This window comes from Vipera ursinii (genome assembly GCF_947247035.1).
Source record: "Vipera ursinii genome assembly, chromosome: 9".
Lineage (NCBI taxonomy): Eukaryota > Metazoa > Chordata > Lepidosauria > Squamata > Viperidae > Vipera > Vipera ursinii.
The window spans coordinates 7,539,959-7,562,204 of NC_139523.1; positions in this window are offsets into that span (position 1 = coordinate 7,539,959).

Sequence of the window (22,246 nt, forward strand, 5' to 3'; positions counted from 1 at the left end):
GAAAGCTATTAGTCGGGGGGAGATATAATAATAAAGTCATAAATCATAAGTACATTTTTCCCATTTTATGCAAAAAGTCTATTAGGGGTTCGCAGTCAACCATAAATTAGATATTGCTTTTTTTTTCCTAACCAAAGAGTTAATTGAATGTAGCCATTTCTGCAATGGCTTTACTACCCTCTTTACCCACCATACCTGTTGTGGGTATTGACAAAGTTTTCTATTTTTGAGCACATAGTAAACTTGGCTCTTCGAGCTGTCTGGCCCAGGCTGAGGGGTTTTAATTTTATTGGGTTTTAGTTTAAATTGGGGACTTGATTTAATTAATTTTAATCTGATTTTAATTTTTGTATGTTTGTTTTTAACTCTCCCTGTAAACCACCCTGAGTCCTATGGGAATAGGGCGGTATATAAATTTAATAAAATAAATAAATAAATAAATTACAGTTGTCATACATAAAAACAAAGTTCCATGACATTCCATATATCTTTTTACATTTTAAACATTTTATTTGTTGACAAATGCCATATATATAGTTAACAAGCATTTGTCATATATATATATATATATATATATATATATATATATATATATATATATATATATATATATATATATATATATATATATATATATATAATATTTAAGGCTACTATATAATGTAAATTTCAGTCCTTTCAACCTCATATTTTTTTGTATGTCTAACTAAATTTCTAACCCATTCTCTCATACATTCTCTCAGTTGTTTTTCTTATATCTCATATCTCAGCAAAAATTTATACATTTTAGCAAGTTTTTTTTTTAAATTGATACATAGCTCTATTTCAAAGTCACTTTTACTTTGCTTTTACTTTGCTTTTAGCAACTTTAAACTGATTAAGTGTACATAAGAAAACCACTGAAAAGTGTATCGTTCTATTATCAAATCTTCCCGTGATTTCATTTTACAGACTCCTTGAAAGAATTCTAATATATCATGATAAGTTAATCATTTAAGTTTACTTATCTTCTCTCACCTACAAAATGCTTCTTGCACTAAAAGCCACAAAGGTGTTTTTATGTAGAATCTAAATGTATATTCTATACTCTTAAGAATACTCTGCCTTGGTGATTTTTTAAATCTACATTTACCTTCACTTTATCATACCATAGATACGTAGCTATGGCATCCAAATCACAAATCATGACCTTCAAAATCTGATAAACTTCTATTTCTTAACAACTCCCTTCCCTTCCCTTCCCTCCCTCCATTCCTTTGACTTATATGCCACCCATCTCATCTAGAGGTGACTCTTAAGAAATTAAAGCCAAACAGTAGACAGCAAAACATAGTTTCAGATCTGATCAGGCCAGTCCTCCTCTTTTCTCTGCATCTTGTAACATCTTATATTAAACTCATGAGTTTTTTTCCCTCTTGATATAGAAGTATATACATAGATGTATTTTTCTGCCGTTGTTTAAATGGTACATCATTTGTCAAAGCTGGTATTGTCTGAAACAAAAAAGCATTCTTGATCAAACTTTCATCTTAATCACAGAAATTCTACTTAACAATGACAATTGTAATTGATCATGTCTTAACATGTCTTTTTAAAACTTCATTCCATCTCTTAACACAGTTATTTTGAAATAACACGCAATTAATATTTGGCATAATTATACCTAAATATTTTACCATCTTCTCAACCTTAAAACCTGTTTTATTCATCAAATCTATTTGATCTTGTATCTTCATTTTTTGTTAACATTTGTTTTAAATTTTGCTAGTAACTCAAATTCTTTAATTATCAAAAGTTAAATTCCTTTCTTTTTTTGTTTTGAAATAATTTTATTACATTTTGGTCTGCCAAAACCAAAATTAAATATCCTCAAAAGCTCTCAGCTTGTTTGATACTTTTTAAATTGTTACACTGGACAACATTGTCTTATATCTTTTTTTTTATCTTGCACGGTTTGCTTTGTTCTCCAATAGCAATTATTTGGGCTAGTATAAATCATTTGTGAAGTATAAATCAATTTCACCCATTTTTATAAAGTTTTCTCCAAAATTCATACCTTCTAAACCTTAAACAATAAGGTCCTGTTCAAGGTATCAAAAGCCTTCTCTGGGCGACTTGCTTTTTATTATATTGTTCCAAATATTTCAAAATATCAAATACAGTTCTAACATTATCTTTCAATTGTTCATAAAGTAAAAAAAACACAACACACACATTTATTAGCTTGAACTGATTCTTGCAAACTTATTTTCAGTCTGTTAACTAAAATCATTGTAAACAACATATACCTGTAATCATTCATGTATAATCATGTTCAATAATGAAATTGGTCTGTATTTTTTTTTACTAAAATGAAATCTCATCCTTCTTTATTTAGGCATAACTGTTATATTAGCCTCTTTCCAAGTTTCTGGCATCTTTCTTCCCTGTAAAATAGAATTCACCGTGCTTTGTAAAGGTTGTAAAAGTTCATCCTCAAAGCACTTATAACAGATTCGAAAATCAATCTGGTCCAGGCACTTCTGCTAGTTTATTGTTTTTGATTGCTTCTGAAAATTCCTCATCATTATACAGTAAGTCCCTTTATAATTAATTTATCCAATCAAATTCTTTAAATCTTTTTTTTTGCACTCATTGTGTAACAATATGGTCGAATTTTGTTGGTGTTATCATTTTGTTGTTTTCTTTAGCTTAAGTTGTAAATTTGTGATATGAGTCACAAACATACCCAGGTCTAAGAGATTTTTTTTAATCTAATAGAACAGATAGCATCTATCTTTGATTAGAATGCATGTAGTCAGTTTGATCTTGGCATATCCAACTGGTGATCCCTGTGTGTTCAAACCTATTTTCTGTTGTTGGAAGAGGTTATTTGTTATCGGCACTGAATTTTCTAGTCAAAATTTCATTAGTCTGTCTCACCTGATTTATTTCGTAGTCTAAGACTAAATTTTCCTCTCTTTCTTTTTTGTGCTACTTTTCTTTCCCTACTGGGTTTTTCATATTTTGGATTTTGAATCAATAATGTCTCCCAGTTTAGCATAGAAATATCAATGTCCTCTTTCTCCTGCCTGTATGGTTGAAGCATAGATTTAAATGGTCATAATATTGACTGGATTATTTGGGGTTTTGAACTGAGATTTTTCTGCCATGGGGAGTGGGGCTTATAGCTGAGCATTGAATTTGCTACCCTGTTGTTAATAAGCATGGCTGCTCAATTTATAGGGTTTTTTTTTTGTCTGCGGTGAAATAAAATTATGCTGCTCTGATAGGAAGTGACCCTTTCCATCTCCTGCCGTTCACTGATTTCCAGAATATCAGGACTTAGTTTTCATATTTCAGTTTGCTTTGGAAGAGCTGTGGTGGCACAGTGGTTAGAATGCAGTACTGCAGGCTACTTCTGCTGACTGCCAGCTGTCTGCAGTTTGGCCGTTCGATCCTCACCGGCTCAAGATTGACTCAGCCTTCCATCCTTCCAAGGTCTGTAAAATGAGGACCCTGATTGTTGGGGGCAATAGGCTGACTCTGTAAACTGCTTAGAGAGGGCTGTAAAGCACTGTGAAGCGGTATATAAGTCTAAGTGCTATTGCTATTGCTATTAATGGTTTTCAGGCGTCAGTTGTATACATATTTTTGTAGCATCAAACTTTCCTTTTTGCCTCTGGCTGCATCTGGAGCTGTACATTCTCTTGTTTTTAATGTAGACACATCATAAGCAACAGTGATTACTCATCCTTTGCTCTTCCAAAGGAACTGCTGGACTTTTTTCCACTTTGGAGATCTAGTATCGTACTGATGTTGTCCTGGTTGTAAAGACATTTAGTTTTCTTGTAGAATACTTGTGCATTGTCATTTCCTCCTGAAATTTAACCCAATGCCTTATCTCATGTGGCCAGCATTACATCAAGGAGCACTTTTACCTTCCCACTATAATGGTGCCTCTTTATCTACTCGCATTTGCATGCTTTAGAACTGTTAGATTGGTGGCAGCTGGGTTGAGGATGGGAGTTCACCTCATCACATGGCATTCGGGTCTCAAACCTGGGCTGCCAGCTTTCCAGTGACAAGCCCAACATCTTAACCACCATGCCACCCAACGGAAAGGCCTTAACAGAATTGTAGACCTAAATCAAGTCCATTCCTAAACCTTCATAGATTTAAAACAGATTCAGATGATTGAATTTGGCACGAAGCTTGTGTCTGTACATGTTGTTGCTGTTTGTTGTGAAGTCGTGTCTGACCCATCGCAACCCCATGGACAATGTTCCTCCAGGCCTTCCTGTCCTCTACCATCTTCTGGAGTCCATTTAGGCTCACGCCTACTGTTTCAGTGACTCCATCCAGCCACCTCATTCTCCATCGTCCCCTTCTTCTCTTGCCCTCCACCTTTCCCAGCATTAGGCTCTTCTCCAGTGAGTCCTTCCTTCTCATTAGGTGGCCAAAGGATTTGAGTTTCAGCTTCAGGATCTGGCCTTCTAAACAGCAGTCAGGGTGGATCTCCTCTAGGACTGACCAGTTTGATCGCCTTGCAGTCCAAGGGACTCGCAGGAGTCTTCTCCAGCACCAGAGTTCAAAGGCTTCAATTCTTTGGCGCTCAGCCTTTCTTATGATCCAACTTTCACAGCCATACATTGCTGTGCATACATATATACATTTTCCACTGAACAGTCTTAAATGAGATGCTTTGCTACTGCCTGCTAATAATTGTTTAAAATAAATGCTTAGATTTTGTAGAAACGTATTCCATAACGATGCTTAGAGGAAAAATCTTGGTAGTGAAAAGGAAAAAAAATACTATATCCATATTAGGAGAAAAAGTCAACCATAATATGAGTTTTATATTTAAAAAAGGATTTAACAAGATTGTGTTACATACACAGGAGAAATTACTTTGGCTTGCGTTTGAATGCAAATTTATCCAATTTTGCATTAGCATTTTACTTTTTAAAATTAAAACATAACACGTGTTTCTCATTTGAAATTTGCAGTTTTCTGAGATTAACACGGAAGTCATGGGAGCCGCTCACAGTGGCAATTCTGCTGGGACCAAAGAGGTTATTCAGGAATTCCAGCACTGAAATGATAATTAATTAATACCCAATCAATACAGTTAACTAAATAATATTGGAGAGTAATGGTATACCGAGCAAATCAAATCACTTGGTGTTCGATGCTCACAGTTAGTGCAGTAAAGGCTAATGCAGAGATCTTAAGCAGTTAACAGCTTTGAGGGACATTTATTTTCGATTCAGTGAGAAAAAGATGAAGAGCCAGTTATTATACATTCCTAGGGCCAGGGCTTTTTTTTCCTCATAGAACACTCAGAACGCAGTTCCAGCACCTTTTTTGGATGGAACCTTGTAGGGTTGTACAAGGCGGGTTGTATGACATGTGTGAGTTCCGGCACCTTTTTCTTTTATAAAAAAAGCACTGCCTAGGGCTAAAATGATCAATACACTAGACTGCCTGTAAGAAAATTAGGAACACAAATAGGTTAAAGAGATTCAGAAAAGAAAAGAGTTTTGCAGGAATCTGAAAGAAAAACCCAGAAAAGGCTATGGAGATAAAATATTTCTGGATTACAGGTAGTCCTCAGTTTATGACCATTTATTGACTGTTCAGCGTTACACCACCATCGAAAAAAGTGACTTTCGACTGGTTCTTGCACTCACAACCATCGTACTAACCCCATGGTCATGTGATCAAAATTCAGGTGCAACTGGCATGTATTTACAACAATGGCAGCATGCTGGAAGTCATGTGATCGCCGTTTGCGACCTTCCCAGCTGGATTCCAACAAGCAAATCTGGATTTGCTTGTCAATCACATGATTCACTTACAGCTGCAGTGATTTGTTTCAGAACCATGGCAAAAAGATCACAAGATTGGGCATGATTCACTTAATCTTGCTTAGCAACGGAAATTTTAGTCCCAAATGTGGTCATTAAGTTGAGGACAACCTGAATTTAGGACATGATGGAGCTTTAAGTTCTCTTGGATAAAGAAAACTTATTTTAAGAGGTAAAGAAATGAAGAGAAAAGAATGTTGGCTCTTTATTTTATTACATGGCTTGTCACACAGTCAGCCAGATGTTTAGACTGGGTTTGGCATTTTTATCCATCTATCGTGTCCCCCCCCAAGGACTTCAGATTCATATTAATATTACTATTAATTAGATTTATATGCCTCAGGGCAGTCAGGATTGTCCAGGAACATGTTCTTCTCTGGCTGTCTGTTTGATTGAAGGCTATTTTTACACTTTTCTTGGGGAATTTAGCAAATAAAGCGCTAATTGTACTACTTGGCAGAATCTTATCAATTATTATTCTAAACAAAACTTCTACAAATTGCCAAGAACAGGGAAAAATGACAAACCTTGAATTTGGAATGATAGATTGCTCCAACATCTCAAGATTCATTTATTTATTTCCTCTCTAAGGTCAGGATAAAAAGAAAAGTGTAGTAGTTATATGGTCTCCCACACACATATACTGTAACTTATCCTTGCTTTTTGTCTTCAATAGGCAGGAGAAAATCTATTTTAGGTAAAATGCATAAATTACCTTAATTAGAGAAAAGACTAATAATAATAATAATAATAATAATAATAATAATAATAATAATAATAATAATAATAATAATAATAATATAAAGTTGGAAGGGACCTTGGAGGTCATCTAGTCCAACCCCCTGCTCAGGCAGGAAACCCTATACCATTTCAGGCAAATGGCTGTCCAGTCTCTTCTTAAAAGCCTCCAGTGTTGGAGCATTCACCACTTCTGGAGGCAGGTTGTTCCACTGGTTAATTGTTCTAACTGTCAGGAAGTTTCTCCTTAGTTCTAGGTTGCTTCTCTCTTTGGTTAGTTTCCATCTGTTGCTTCTTATCCTGCTCTCAGGCGCTTTGGAGAACAGCTTGACTCCCTGTTCTTTGTGGCAGCCCCTGAGATATTGGAAGACGGCTATCATGTCACCCCTCACCCTTCTCTTCGTTAAACTACACATACCCAATTCCAGCAACCGTTCCCTATATGTTTTAGCCTCCAGCCCCCTAAACATCTTTGTTGCTCTTCTCTGTACCCTTTCTAGAGTCTCGACATCTTTTTTACATCGTGGTGACCAAAACTGGATTCAGTATTCCAGGTGTGGCCTTACCAAAGCATTGTAAAGTGGTATTAGTACTTCACTTGATCTTGATTCTATCCCTCTGTTAATGCAGCCTAGCACTGTGTTGGCTTTTTTGGCAGCTGCAGCACACTGCTGGCTCATATTGAAGTGATTGTCTACTAAGACTCCGAGATCCCTCTCACACTTTATCTGTATTTACTGGTGACTGGAAGCCTCCTATGGACATTGTGTAAAAAAATGAAAAAAAGTTGTGATTGATAGTTTTGATGATTTTAGACATGACAGATAATAATAATAATAATAATAATAATAATAATAATAATAATAATAATAATAATAATAATAATAATAATAATAATGAGGAGGAGGAGGAGGTGGTTGGAAGGGACCTTGGAGGTCATCTAGAACAAAGAGATTCATATGGAACTTTAAAAAGAGAAGTTAAAATGTATTTGTACATCTAAGTGTTGTGAAGAATAACAGAAGCCATTTCTTTAAAACTTTTTCACTTTTTTATATTTTTCTGAACATTTTCTTATACTTTTTGCTTTTTCTTTGATCTTTCCTTTATATTAGTTTGTGTTAGTTTTTCTCTTCTTGTTTAAAAGTTTTAATAAAACCTATATTTAAAAAAGGGAGGTGAAGATCTATATGGATTTTATTTAGCGAAGACTTCTGTAGTTCTTATTCTTAAGCAAAGTTTACAGTTTTGCTGGAAGCACTGATAGGATTCTCAGAGAGGGCTTTATAGAAGCTTTGGAGATTTAAATACTGGGTTCTTTGAATTTAAATATTGGAAGAGAGGGGCTTCTCCTGTCTCTGAGTTGGGGACCTCTTTTTTGCCATAGGTAATTGGATCTGCAGAGGTTAAAGTCCAAACTGGCAAGATGTCAGAGAGCAATAATGATGCTCCATCTGCCATCATGATATTTTATGAGCCCGGCCTACAAATACCATGGCTGTAGACTGTCTATAAAAGTTAGTCCTTGATGTACGGCCGGTTACTTAACCATTCAAAGTTATAGTGGACCCCCAAAACAATAATTATGACTTGGATCTGATGCCCCCCCATGGTCACATGATCATATTTTGGGCTGTCCTGTTTTTACAACTGGTTGCAGCATCCTGCAATCATATGAACACAATTTGCAATGGCTTTTTTTGCTAAAAAACTAGCCATTTCCTCCAGTTTCCAGCTAAAAAGCACCCACTGGGGGCAATGGATTTACTTAACAATTGTGGTGTTTGCTTTACAACTGCCACGTTCACCTAATGATCATGCACAAAAGTTATAAAAGAGGCAGAGTCATGTGATGATCCAATTATAACCAACATGACTTATGACCATAATTCCAGGCTCAGTTACAGTCATGTACCAAAATAAATTTGAGTTTCTTAGCATGGTCATCCTCTATTCCATGCCAAAGCATACATCAGCCTGGCTTGTAAGCAAGATGGCTATGACCAAGAAGTAAGAGATGGAAGATCATTGAGGAGAGACCCAATCTAGAACTAAGGAGAAATTTCATGACAGAACAATTAACCAGTGGAACGGCTTGCCTCCAGAAGTTGTGGGTAGTCCATCACTGGAGGTTTTCAAGAAGAGACTGGAAAGCCATTTGTCTAAATGATATAGGATCTTCTGAAATGGGCAAGGAGTTGGACTAAAACACCTCCAAGATCGCATCCAACCCTATTCTATGTTCTAAGAAGGATCACCAGTGGCAGACTTTCTGGGTCATGAAGCCAGTTCTGTTAAAAATAAAGGAGAGCTACATAAACAAAGATAGACAGAAAGAGATGGCCCTGGCCCTCTCCTAAGAATTGGGAACATGTTAGATAAGAAGGAAAATAACCCAAAAAAATAAGTCTGTACTTATCTTCAAAAGTGAACCTCAGATAAGCTTGCCATCTCAAGGCAGAGCAATGTGCCTCCATGAAGCACATGATGATGATGATGATGATGATGATGATGATGATGATAATAATAATAATAATAATAATAATAATAATAATAATAATAATAATAATAATAATAACTACAATCTGTACAGATCTAGCTAACAGCCCTAAGTGGAAAGCTCAGCATTCAGTTTTAGTAACTTCAGAGTAATGGGAAGAAGCATTGTCACCAGCTGATAGGACAGCTGGTTTAGTACTGTATGAAAAACATCTTTTCTGATTCTCAGTTTTCCTGAAAAAAAAAAGTCTGCTGTGTTATCTTTCCATTATAACATCCAATTGCTTTTTCCATCCAATCTTATATTAGCACTAAAAAGAACCATGCTGGATCACATCAAAGGTTTATGGCCAGCCACAGTGTTCCAGCATGACTGAATAACGCCTTTTTGTGATGCTTGGAAGCAAAACGTTTAGGAATGAAAAACATAATTGAGGACACCCAACTTTTTCTAACAAAACATATTATGCATGTTTCTCCTAACGTATGTGCAGTTTCCTCCATGCACAAAATTTTCCTTTCTTATGAAACTTCACAGGCAGGCGTTGTTAATGGCAATGCTAACAATAACAGCCAACAGATTGTGGCTAAATGTAAAGTAGGTATTTTTCTAAGGGCATGTTACGGTGAGAGAAGAAAGAGGAATGGTTTTCCTGTCACTTTTCTTTCACACTTGAAAAATTATGAAAGGGAAAGACTTATTATATTAAATATAGGTAGTCCTCAACTTATGACTACAATTTCTGTTGCTAATCTATCTGGCTTCACCTATTGGCTTGCCATCTGGGAAGGTTGCAAATGGCAATCACCTCACCCTGGAATGCTGTAAGGGCCATAAATACTTGCTGATTGCTAAGAATCCAAATTTTGATCATGCGACTGCGGGATGCTGCAAAAGCCGTAAGTGTGAGGATTGGTTGTAAGTCCCTTTTTCCAGTGGCATTGTAGTTTTGTTGTTCAGTCGCTAACTCATGTCTGACTCTTTGTGACCCTGTGGACCACAGGACACCAGGCCTCCCTATCCTCCACTGTGTGGCTGGCTGAGGAATACTGGGAGTTGAAGTCCACAAGTCATAAAAGGGCCAGGTTTGGAGACCCCTGTGGTTAATGGTGTTGATGACACTATCTAACCATCTCATTCTCTGTCTTCCCCTTCTCCTTTTGCCTTCCATCTTTCCCAACATCGTTGTAACTCTGAGTGTTTGCTAAATGAATTATTGTACGTTGATTGTAATCCTACCTGTATTAGGGTATGGATGGGTACTCTTCAGGTTCACCTTTGAAGTCTTCAGAATTCTGCAATTTAGCAGCAAACCATCAACTGGGAGTAGCATGATTTCTCCTCTTAAACATGTTTGTGTTAAGTTTCTCATAGGCTTTTTTACGTGAAGAAATTGAAAAACAATTGGAGAAATTAGCGTTCTAAACTCAGTGATGCTGATTTTGATCACAAGGGAATTCACATTATTTGTCACATTGAAGCACTTTTGATATTTCTCAATGATCGACTATATTTACCTGAGGTACCACCTTCAAAGTGACCATGAACCATAACTCTAACCCTATTGGCAATCTAAGGATGTGCCAATTTTCTTTTTAGGACATGTGCTTCTCAATATTCTTTGGATTTCCCACAATTGCTTTCTCTATTCATCTGAGGAAGTTCCTTTATCCTTCACATCTGGCTTCAGACAACATTTTCTTGGCAGCTCAAGGATGAGTCATTCTCCAACCAAAGATTGGCTGGTACTTGGCAGTGACCAATAGCTCCCTTATTTGCACAACTTTCTTGCAGTTCTGAATGCCTCTTCTACCAACATCGATGGAGATTCTGATATTATCTAGGTCAGTGGTCTTCAAACTTGGTAAGACTTGTGGACTTTGACTCCAAGAATTCCTCAGCCAACCACTGATCTAGGTCATGATTGTCCCAAAGGGGCTTTTTCCAACAGAAAGTCCAGTTGCCTTTTGGGGGAAAAAAACCACCTTTGAGACTCTTCCACCAATATTAAATGGTGAAAGCTTAATTAGGCTCTAAAAGTCAGATGTGTGTGTTTGGCTTTTATTCCTTCATTTATCACACAAAATTTTATTTCACTTGCATCTCCAGAGGGGGTTTCACTTTAACTTTTTTCCCGTCAACTGTTTCCATTTCTGCAGCAGGTTTTTTGCACACCCTTGCCCAGATTAAATACACCATAAAGAGGGGAGCATGAAATATTTTTTTTTAAAAAAGACCCTAATAATTGCTATGTGCACATTGTGCTCTTTCGTTTCATTGTTTTTGAGTTGTAATGATAAAAGAACAAGTTACCCTATTGCTAGATTTTGTTTTTATGGGAGGATAGGTTCCTTGAAGGAGAGATTAAGGTAAAGGTAAAGGTTCCCCCGCACACGCGTGCTAGTCGTTTCCGACTCTAGGGGCCGGTGCTCATCTCCGTTTCAAAGCCGAAGAGCCAGCGCTTGTCCGAGGACGTCTCCGTGGTCATGTGGCCAGCATGACTAGATGCCAAAGGCGCACGGAACGCTGTTACCTTCCCACCGGAGTGGTCCCTATTTTTCTACTTGCATTTTTACGTGCTTTCGAACTGCTAGGTTGGCAGAAGTTGGGACGAGCAACAGGCGCTCACTTTGTTACGCGGCACTCGGGATTCAACCCGCCAAACTGCCAACCTTCTGATCTACACCAAATAATGGCAAACTCAAGAGACAAAAGAGTGTAGTAGGCTAGGTACATAATAATTTGAGCATGGCATGGCTTAAATTATGGGGAAACTGTCTAGAACATTTTTCTAGGATCTGGTCATTCCAGAGGTACAGACTCATTTCTACTCATCTGGAGGAGAATTCTCAGTGAGGCTCATTCTTGCTGGCTGGAGAATTCTGCAAGATAAAGTCCACATATCTTGAAGAGTCCAAGTTGAGGTAGTCTAGTGGTGAAGGGTCTCTTAATGATTTTCACAAGCTTTACTTCAACTCCTCCCTATTATTTCGAGCCATTTCTTTGCATGAGCACCCTGAGGTATTGTTGTTGTCTGGGGATTAACATATTGGTTGAACCATGTTGATTTGTTTAGTTTACGGTACTATATATTTTTGCAACTACAGAAAATAGGTTAATTCAGTAATCGGATAAAGTGAGATGTGAGAACATAAGGTGCTGTGCATCTTCCCCTGAAGACAGCATGGAAACTGCAGCTGCTGCCAAATGCAGCTGTCAGGTTTCCATATTGAACGAGAAGAGGAAAACGTAGTTCAGCTGAACATAGAATGAAATATTTTCCGTTGTTAAAGCAAGAAAACAAGAGAAAGGGGTTGATGCTTTTCAACACCAGACACCTAACTGGTCAATAATAAGGGCAAAGAAGACAGCAAGAGGAGAGAAGTAGAATGAGAAGAACAGAAGGGGATCAAGGAAACAACTTTCTATGCCAGTGAGCACCCAGAAGTCTCTCTCCAAGAGAATTCATCTATGCCAAAATATGGTTTCTCCAATGTTGTTATACATTTTCCTCCTGTATCTGTTGCCGACTTCAGAAGAAGACTACCCTTTATCCAAATTACTTAGCAAGTAAATGTTTTGGATGTGCTTTGCTCAGGCCATTAGGATGATTGCATGAGCAAATGAACTAAGGGGGTACCTTCTGTTGAATTCCTGCTTAGGAGATTGTCAATTCCCACTTTCTCTGTTTAAACTGTGACTGAGAACTCTTAGATCTTTAGTGAAGGAAACTTTTCGTATCTCTGAGATAAATGAATGGAGGAAACTGCTTCTAAAGCATGTCAGTTGCAGGAAACCAAGAACAACATGAGTACAAGTTCAGAGCAGTTTCTTTATTGCTGCTCATCCATAGACAGAATCTTGCCAGGCTAAAAGCAGACTCTGCTCAACTGTCTGATAAATGTTGAGAAAAAATTAGAGAGGATCCCTTCTGCACTGCTTCCTGTATAGCAACGATTCAAGGCTGATGTTTCTTTTTACTCCTCCCCCCCCCGTAATTCAATACCAGATTCCACCACAAACCAGAAGCAAAATCAACAACAGCAAAAAAAGGGGGGGCTGTCAACTTTGTCCCATCAGCTGCTGTGAGGCTGGAGAAATACTGCTGAAGCCTCGAAATTGGTCAGTGCTGGATTCCCTATGGTGTGAATTTACTTAATGGCCCAGACAATGGAGTTCTGAGCTTGGTGGACAAAAGTTCGGAAGCTGCTCTTTTGACTTTCTGGATGTCTGTCTTGGAAGCAACACAACTCTGTGCCTCTCTTATCAGGGGGGCTCAGTTTAGCCATTTTTCACCTCTGCTTGGCACAGTATAAATACAGAAAACAGAGGAATTCATTTTATTATGGCTGTTTTACAACTACCACTGACCCAGCCCCACTTCTGCCTCTGTCCCAGTTGGATTTCCATTCTCTACTCTCCTTTGTAAATGCATTTTTAAGGGATGTGCTTCAGATATCAATGAGGAAATATTCACATATACCAAATGTATGAGAGTTGGGTAACCAACAGATGGCAGCAGAGATAGTTTTATGTACCTCTATGCTGCCATCTAGTAGTCATCTGGATTCTGTGTGGTAGCTTTACTACTTGGTAATGAGTTTTTCTTTTCTAATTATTTTTCAAAATAGTTGTGAAATAAAGTTGACACCTAAGATTATCTTCACCTCCCCAAATGACCTTGCATTCTAGCTAGACTGTATTGGAATTCTTGGGGGAAAAAATTATCATGGATGACTGCAGATAGGGCTTAGTTTGGAGGAGTGTTTTCTTGCCTGAGATTTGGAAAGAGAAATAACAGGAAGCCTTGGTGGAGCAGTGGGCTAATGCCTCCTTAAGTAACACCAGCTGCCTGCAATTAGTGCAGGTTCGAGTCCCACCAGGCTCAAGGTTGACTCAGCCTTCCATCCTTCCCAGGTAGGTAAAATGAGGACCCAGATTGTTGGGGGCAATTAAGCTGACTTTGTAATAATGCCGCTTGGGGTGTGTGTGAAAGCCCTAATAAGCAGGCATATACATAGAATGAAGGCTACTGCTAAGCTTGTAAGCCGCCCTGAGTCTTCGGAGAAGGGTGGGATATAAATGGAATTAAAATAAAAATAAAAATAGGGAACTTTGAACTTGGCTGCTTTCTTGCAGATGTTTCACTGTCAAACTAAATAAAATCTTCAGTGCTTATGTTGTAGGCTAGTTTGGTAATGAAATGTCTGCAAGAAAACTGCCAAGCTCAGAGGGCATCAAAAACCCCATCGAAAGGAGCACCATGGAACATTAAAGAGGAAGAGAACCCTCCGTAGTTTGACTTATGGACAAAGGATTGTTATTAACTGGCACATCTATCTTAGCAACTAAGTGTTGAGAATACTAATCAATTGCTTCTGAAATTTCTAATGCATCTATTGATCCCACAGCATTATATATTCCTTGGCCTAGTATTCTGTTTCTCAGTATGTTATATAATAATTTATGCATTAGAAATGTATACTATTTAAATGTATGTGTGTGTGCGTGTGTGTGTGTGTGTAATTTTTTTGGATTGCTAACAAAGAATTAAAGGGAGACTAATATGGCCATTTCAAACTCATTTGTTTTCATCAGTCAGCCATACCCTTCTGAGATTCTATATTACTATATTAATGTATAGAATGCATTTTTTTAAAGTCAGTTTTGACCCCTGGTGACTACCTATAATATAGTAATACCATATATTTATATATATTGTTGTTATTGTTAGCTGCAAAGTCATGTCCGACCCATCGCGACCCCATGGACAACCTTCCTCCAGGCCTTCCTGTCCTCTACCATCTTCTGGAGTCCATTTAAGCTCACGCCTCCTGCTTCAGTGACTCCATCCAGCCACCTCATTCTCTGTCGTCCCCTTCTTCTCTTGCCCTCAACATGTAGATATAGCATTATTAGAAAGATAGATAGGCTGATAGATATGTTGATATATTTAATATACTTAGTAAATTATGCAGAACTGTTCCATAAATAAACCCATACTCAAAATAAACTAAGTAGCAGCTGTTCTCTGCCTAAAAGGAGCTATCAATTTATCTCACTGAACTGATAACAGAAGGAAGAGAAGGAAAGTGGAGAAGGGAGAATGAAGGGCACAACCAAGGAAAGTGAATTATCCAGTCACCTGTACTTAACTGCTAAGTGTTTATTGCTGATAATTAATGTTCTGGGCCTAATGGTTGGTGAATGACCTAGAAGCAGCAGGGGTGAAGCTGAATGCAAATGGATTTCTATAGATGATACTACATTTGTCAATTATCTGGAAGTTGCAATTGGTGCCAAATGTGGCACTTGGGTTCTCAAAGAGTACAGAGATCATATGATGCCATTCTGAACAACTTACACAGATTGTTTACTTGGCTGAATTTAAGGTTAGATGTGTCTGTCTAAGAGAGCACTTCTCCTGTTACGAAATTATTCAGCTGTTCAGACTTTGAGAAGAAGCCCTTCTGAAGATGCCTCTGCTAGCTGAGGCCCCATCTTTCTGGAACAATGCCATCTGGTGTGGTAATTGCTCTTCAGACTCATACTCTACTCACCACACATCTTGATTACTGCAATATGCTGTTCATAGGGCTTTCTTTGACATTCACCTGGGAGCTTCATCTGAACCAGAATGCAGCAACGTGGTCAGTGATGGCCATGCCTCACTATATCCATGTAAACCTCTACTTTACAAGCTATGCTGGATACCAATATACTTTCAGGTGCAATTAAAGGTGCTGGTTATGACTTTTATCTACCACACAGCCAAAATATTCATTACAGTAGGTGCACGAGATAGATATGCTTTGCCTTTTTTTGGCTCTTCACAACAAGGAAGCCCAACAGGTCTTGTATCAGAGCTTTGATTGGCAGTTCCAGGAGTCAGAAAAGCCTAGATAAGTCAGACAACTTCTACTGCCCTGCTTTGTTTTTAGAAGCATCCTAGTGCACTGTTTTTATGAACTAGCTTTGCAGGAAATTTGTTAAACCCCAGCGCAGCTTCAAAACTTTGCACAGCCCTAATATTTAGTGCTCCTGCTCATTTCAACATACTTTTAGGACTTTAGAGTAATTTTAGTAGAGCAATAGTAATATTTAAATATTTGCTTTCGTTGTTGGAAGAGCAAAGAGTCAGTGACAGAAAGTCCCTTCAAACATGAAAGTTAAACAGGGCATGAAAACTTTTCAGTCTCTTGAGTTCTTTACTCTTGTTCAAGGATGTGAAAGTGGAATCCTTCTGGGGACTGAGCTTCTTGCCCTATCTCAGTGGTAGGTTCTATAATTGGAGATGAATTTCATGTGTTTTCATGCCCTCTTTGACCTTAATGGCTAAGCAGAGCTCGAAAGAGGATGTCATGCATATATTGACTTTCCCGTCCTAATGTGGAGATATCTGTTGGCCAGTTAGTTAATTTGTGAATATTCTCACTACATATGAAAACCAGGCAGTAGCTTGTCTATAAAAGACCTATACCTTTTTTTTTTGCCAAATGGTTTATTTGGTGTGTGACCTTGATTCTAACCATCATTAATCTTGACTTCTCCTTTATCCAAGGAAAATATAGTATGTAGTTGTGGATAACTGTGTGTGATAAGGTAGAGCAATTGCTTCTGTGTGTTGGAGGAAAATTCATTGGGGATGGAGAGGCAAGCCCAGCTACATTGCACCAAGGATGTTGTAGTGCCACAGTTCACCAACTGCTTCTGGGAAGCTTGCAAGCTGTTCATAAAAGCGATATCTAACTCCATTTCCTGCTCCCCAGCAACTGGTCTTCAGAGCCCCACTGTTTCTAATCCTGAGCATGCTACCCAGAGTGGAGGCAACTGTGTGTGGAATGGAGCAAATCTGATGCATTTTAAAATTACCAGCTTGAAATGGCAGATTTCGCCTTCCATAAAATCCCACCAAGGCTGTTAATACAACAATCTGCTTTTGTTGTTATTGTTGGAGTAAGGCTAGGAGATGTTTATTGTTTAAGAAGTACAATTGTCTGATTGGGTTTCTTGGCTTTTCTTTTTATTTTTTGAAAGCAAAATATTTCAGGGTGCTTATGCCTTCTCCCTTGCAGTCCTTCCTTTAATGACTTGGCAATTATGCAATTTTGCATGACGAGATAGTCGGTACAGGAGATGCCAAAAAGAAGAACCAACCCTTAAATGTAGCACCACAGTTTTTGAGGTTGTAGGGCTTTTTTGCCGTTAAAAGAAACATACTCAACATAAAGTTACATACATCTAGAACAGACATGTCAAACACAAGGCCCGGGGGCCAGATCTGGCCCGCGAAGTGGTTTCATGTCGCCCGCAAAGCCATCCTGGAAACAGTGAGGGAACGGCCCCCACTGCCTTGGCCCTGGCCCAGAGACCCTCCTCCTGCCAGAGACCCTCAGATCTGTCCCACTCCTGCCCAGGCCCCCATAGGCACCCTTGATGCGAACGATGTGGAGCTGGCCACGCCCACCCAGCAGGCCATATGCACTCTAGCCACGCCCACCCAGTAGGCCACGCCCACCCAGGCCACACCCACCCGGCCCCCTTGAGGGCAACCGCAATGCTGATGTGGCCCTCAATGAAATTGAGTTTGACACCCCTGATCTAGAACCTTGACCACCTCATTTTCTCAGAAACAAGTCCCCGAAGAAACCTCTTGGATGAGAAGTGAAACATCTTTGGGGGGAAAAACAAAGAAAATCCAGCTGCCTTTTGTAAAAGCACCTTTGGGACAAGCAAGTCTTTTATCCTGAGGAAGGACAAATCCTAGCTCAACTTTGTTACTGCCAGTCCTTCTACCTTGGTGTGTTTGGGATTGGCAAGCCACCCACAGGAAAATGCATAGCAAGGTTCTCTTAAATGAAGAGCCAAAATGATATGCTCTCAACAGATAAGCAGACTAAAACAGAAGAGAGCATTTTTATATCTTTACTGAATACACTGAATATAAAAGCTTTTCAGGGTACATAGGACAGGACATCCCAGTATGGAATCCTCCAGAATTATTGGAGAATATTTTTTTTTCCTTTGAGAAATCTGAGAATTGCAATATCCAACACTTGGATGGCATCTTTACTTCCAATCAAGATCTGTTCTTGATAAATTTGGGATTGGTCAAAGTCTATCTTCCATTGGGCATTTTGGATATGATCCCACCCTGGAGGGATCTTTTACCCTTTATTTCCCTTGAACAGCCCCCCAAGTGCACCAGACAGGAAACATGAGTGGATGAATTCTACATCACTGTAAGGCTGCATTAATGGAATCTTACAAGTCTGAAAGTACAGATCTCTTCCCTTCTGTTTTTACTGCCTGATAAGTTAGGGATGCGGTGGCTCAGTGGGTTAGGACGCTGAGCTTGTCAGTCAGAAGGTCGGCAGTTTGGCGGGTCGAATCCTGAATGCCGCGTAGCAGATTGAGTGCCTGTTACTCGTCCCAGCTTCTGCCAACCTAGCAGTTCGAAAGCACGTAAAAATGCAAGTAGAAAAATAGGGACCACTACGGTGGGAAGGTAACAGCGTTCCGTGCGCCTTTGGCTTCTAGTCATGCTGGCCACATGACCACGGAGACGTCCTCGGACAAGTGCTGGCTCTTCAGCTTTGAAACGGAGATGAGCACCGGCCCCTAGAGTCCGAAACGACTAGCACGCATGTGCGGGGGAACCTTTACCTTTACCTTTAAGTTAGGGCTGATCCTTTCTCAGCTTCTTTCTCTGCCCATTACTCAGTTGTGGGCTCCTCCTTTTTATCTGATCATTCCCTAAACAGCATCTCTTCCTCCATCTTGCAAGGTCAATCTCACATTTCATTAAACCTTTTTCTCGAGAGCAGTCCAAAAATGCAAACTTTTTTTTTTAAGGGTAGCAAATATTTCTAACACTTTATGACAGGGAACAGCTTTGTTGAATGCTGTTTGGCTCAGGAAATAAATTAAGTTCATTCTATTTTGGGCACAAGGGAAAATCATTCTATTTATATCCATCCATGGGAATGAAGGTTTCCCATCGCTCAACTGAGATTATTAGAAAAGAATCTTGACTCTGTTTGTACTTTGCATAAGTAGGAGCCAACCAAAAAATTTGGAGATTTTCTCTCTGAAAGTCAGTTGTTTAGAAACTTCACCCAGGAAAGGAAAGGAAGCTGTCACAATCTTTTATTTAGCTTCTTGTTAACATAACAGCATTAAAGTGTCACTTCCTATGTAGTACAGGGATAAAGGAGGGAAGAAAATAATATGAGGCATTTTCTATTTCTCTAAAAGAATGATTAGATAATTACTCAATAGGTAATACAGAATTGGAAAGCGTTTTGCTGTTCTCTTTTTTTGCACTCTCATCAGCATCTTGTCTTCCATTAATTCAAACAAATTGGCACTTGGTGGTTTAAATTATCCCCTGTCGTGTGTGCCACAGAAAGATGAGAGAAGGGAAGGAGATGGAGCTCTTAAATGGAATCTACAGCCAAGCAAGATCCTCCCTCCCTCCATTTATTTCAGATCAGTATGAAAAGTTGAAAAGCCTTTTTATGTCCCCCCCCATTTTTTTTTGCAAGAATTTACTAATCTCTCAATGTTATTTTCAGCTGATTTCTCCTGCCAGCTAACTAGAAATTTCTGTTCATATGATCACAATTGGGGTCAACATTTCCACTGTTAAATGAATCATACTCAGTTTATGACCATGGTTATTAATCAAATCATTGCAATTGCTAAACAAATCCAATTTTTGCCTTTGCTGTTCCTTGCAAACGGTGATCACATGATCCATTGTAAGGATGGCTACCAAGAATCCAACTTTTGATCATGTGACTGTGGGGATGCTGGGACCATTGTAGGTGTGAGCATCTGTCATAAGTCTCTATTTTCAGTGCAGTTGTAATGTCAAACAATCACTAGACAAATGGCTGTAAGTTGAGGACTACCTGTAAACCAAGGATAGGTCCTTGCCCTTATGACTGTTGTAGTGTCCCCATGGTTACATGAATATGACACTTGGCATCTGTTGCACATTTATGATGGTTGCAGCTTCCTGGGGTCAAGTGATTGTCATTTGTGATCTTCCCAGTGTCAGGACCTCTGCTGCCCCGCTCCATTCGTGCATATATACACACCGCAAAGAGTCAAAGGTTTTATTTCAAACCTCTAGCAGTTCAAAAGTATTTTCACACAATGGGTGGGTCCAGTTGCCACACTCAGCCAAACTGGCGAGAAACAGGAGTTCTTGACAAGGCTCAGTCCACAAAACACAAATACAGTCCCAAGTAAGTCCAACATCCAAACACGTCAAAAGCAAGAAGCACAAAACATGAGCACTGGTCAAGGAACTGGACACATTCCAGTAAACAGTCCTTACTTTGGGCAGGATTAAATGGGCAGCACCCCACAATAGACAAGACTGCCTCCTTATGAGTAAGCTGGCCGACTGGCATTGCTTCTATTTTTTCTCTGCTCTGCATGTCTTTGGATCAGGAGGAGGTGTAGACTCCACCTCCTCATCTTTGCTGAGTGCCGGCAACTGCTCACATTTCCCACCTGGATCCTACAGGCTAATCTGCCACAACAGAAGCTCTCTCAGCTCAGTCTCAGCCTGCCACCCATCTGATTGTCTGGAATGAGGCCCTCCACTCTCCAGTCCACACCTCTCTGCACATCCGTGCTGTCTTCCCCTGAAGTGCCAGGACCTGGCTCATCCTCATCCTCCTCTTCTGAACTCATATGTGGAGAGGGGTCCAGAGATGGGTGCATGATAGGACCATTCTGTTAAGTTGCAACACATTTATTCAAGCCTACACACAATAATCTAGTTAACTAAAGTTCAACACTAAATTGGTGCCAGATAAGAGTCACAGAATTCAAGAGGGGTTGGACTTGGACTGTTTGTGGGAATGTAATGATTCTATGTTGATGACATACTTAACTCCACCCTGCAGCTCTGCCTGCTCTTCTCCTATACCCAGGAGGCTTCCAACAAATACAATCAATGGAGGAAGCTGGATTTTTTTTAATGACTGCAGTGATTGGCTTAACAATTGCAGTGATTGGCTTAGCAACCATGGCAGAAAAGGATTGCAAAATTGGGTACAACTCATTTAACAACTGTATTGCTTAGCAAGAGATGCCCCAATCCCAACTGTGGTCATTAATTGAAGCACTACCTGTAGTGAAGAACTGTCTTTTCCTCAGTAGACTTAGCACTTCTTACACCGATTGACAGTTTTCAGTCTAATTGACATAGAAATGCAGCCAGCTAACTGGCAAAATAGTTATTAGACAAAGCTTTATACAGCAAGTGTCAACATAATCTGTTTATGTTACCACATATAATTAGTGTAGCGGAGTCCTGGACATTTTCTAAGCAACCAGATATTTTAAACTACTTTGAGGCAGACTGGCTTTATAACCTTGTTTCTTTAATGTTTTACTATGAGTGGTCCAGGTGGTAAAGTTAATAATATCCCTATCTGAGACCAGTTCTGCCTTTGTGGCTCGGAGGAGATTAAGATCTGAAGCATGTTCTACTGAGTATTATCAAAATACTCATGCCACTTAGAGCACTCTGTCACTGTTTAATAAACCAGGTAGATCTGACATGTTTTATCCTTTTTTTATTGCCAGATATAGTTATCCATGTCCTGTGGTCCACATGAATCCACCACATGAATCTTCAAGAATCAGGTAAATGGTTATTTCATTTTATTTCAAATTATGAAGTGAATGTTTCTGGGCAGTTGTTTCGTTTGCATTGTTATTTTCTTTTTTTATAAAATTTGGTCTCATTTTAAGAAGTGGGATTTGAACGAGCTCTTCTCTCTCCTGTTGTGCCTGTAGGTTTTTGTGTCTTATGAGTAACATTTTATGTATTGTTATTTTTAAAAACGAAAGGACAAGCACGTTATTTGAATGGAAAAGATCCCCCTATTCTATGAAAAATTGTATGTTTTTGTTAATCTTTCCATGCCAGCTTTCCACAACCGTTTCAAACCTTCATGAAAATTCTAGCAAAATTTAGCTCAGCTATTAATAGAGTACATAATTAGTTTGGTTTTCCAAATGAGATCCTGTCGTCATCATGCCAAATTATTTAAAAGAGGAAACATCACTTAAATTCCACAGATGCTTAAACTACAAATAAATAGTATGAAACTTGGGTAGAAACACTGAAGGG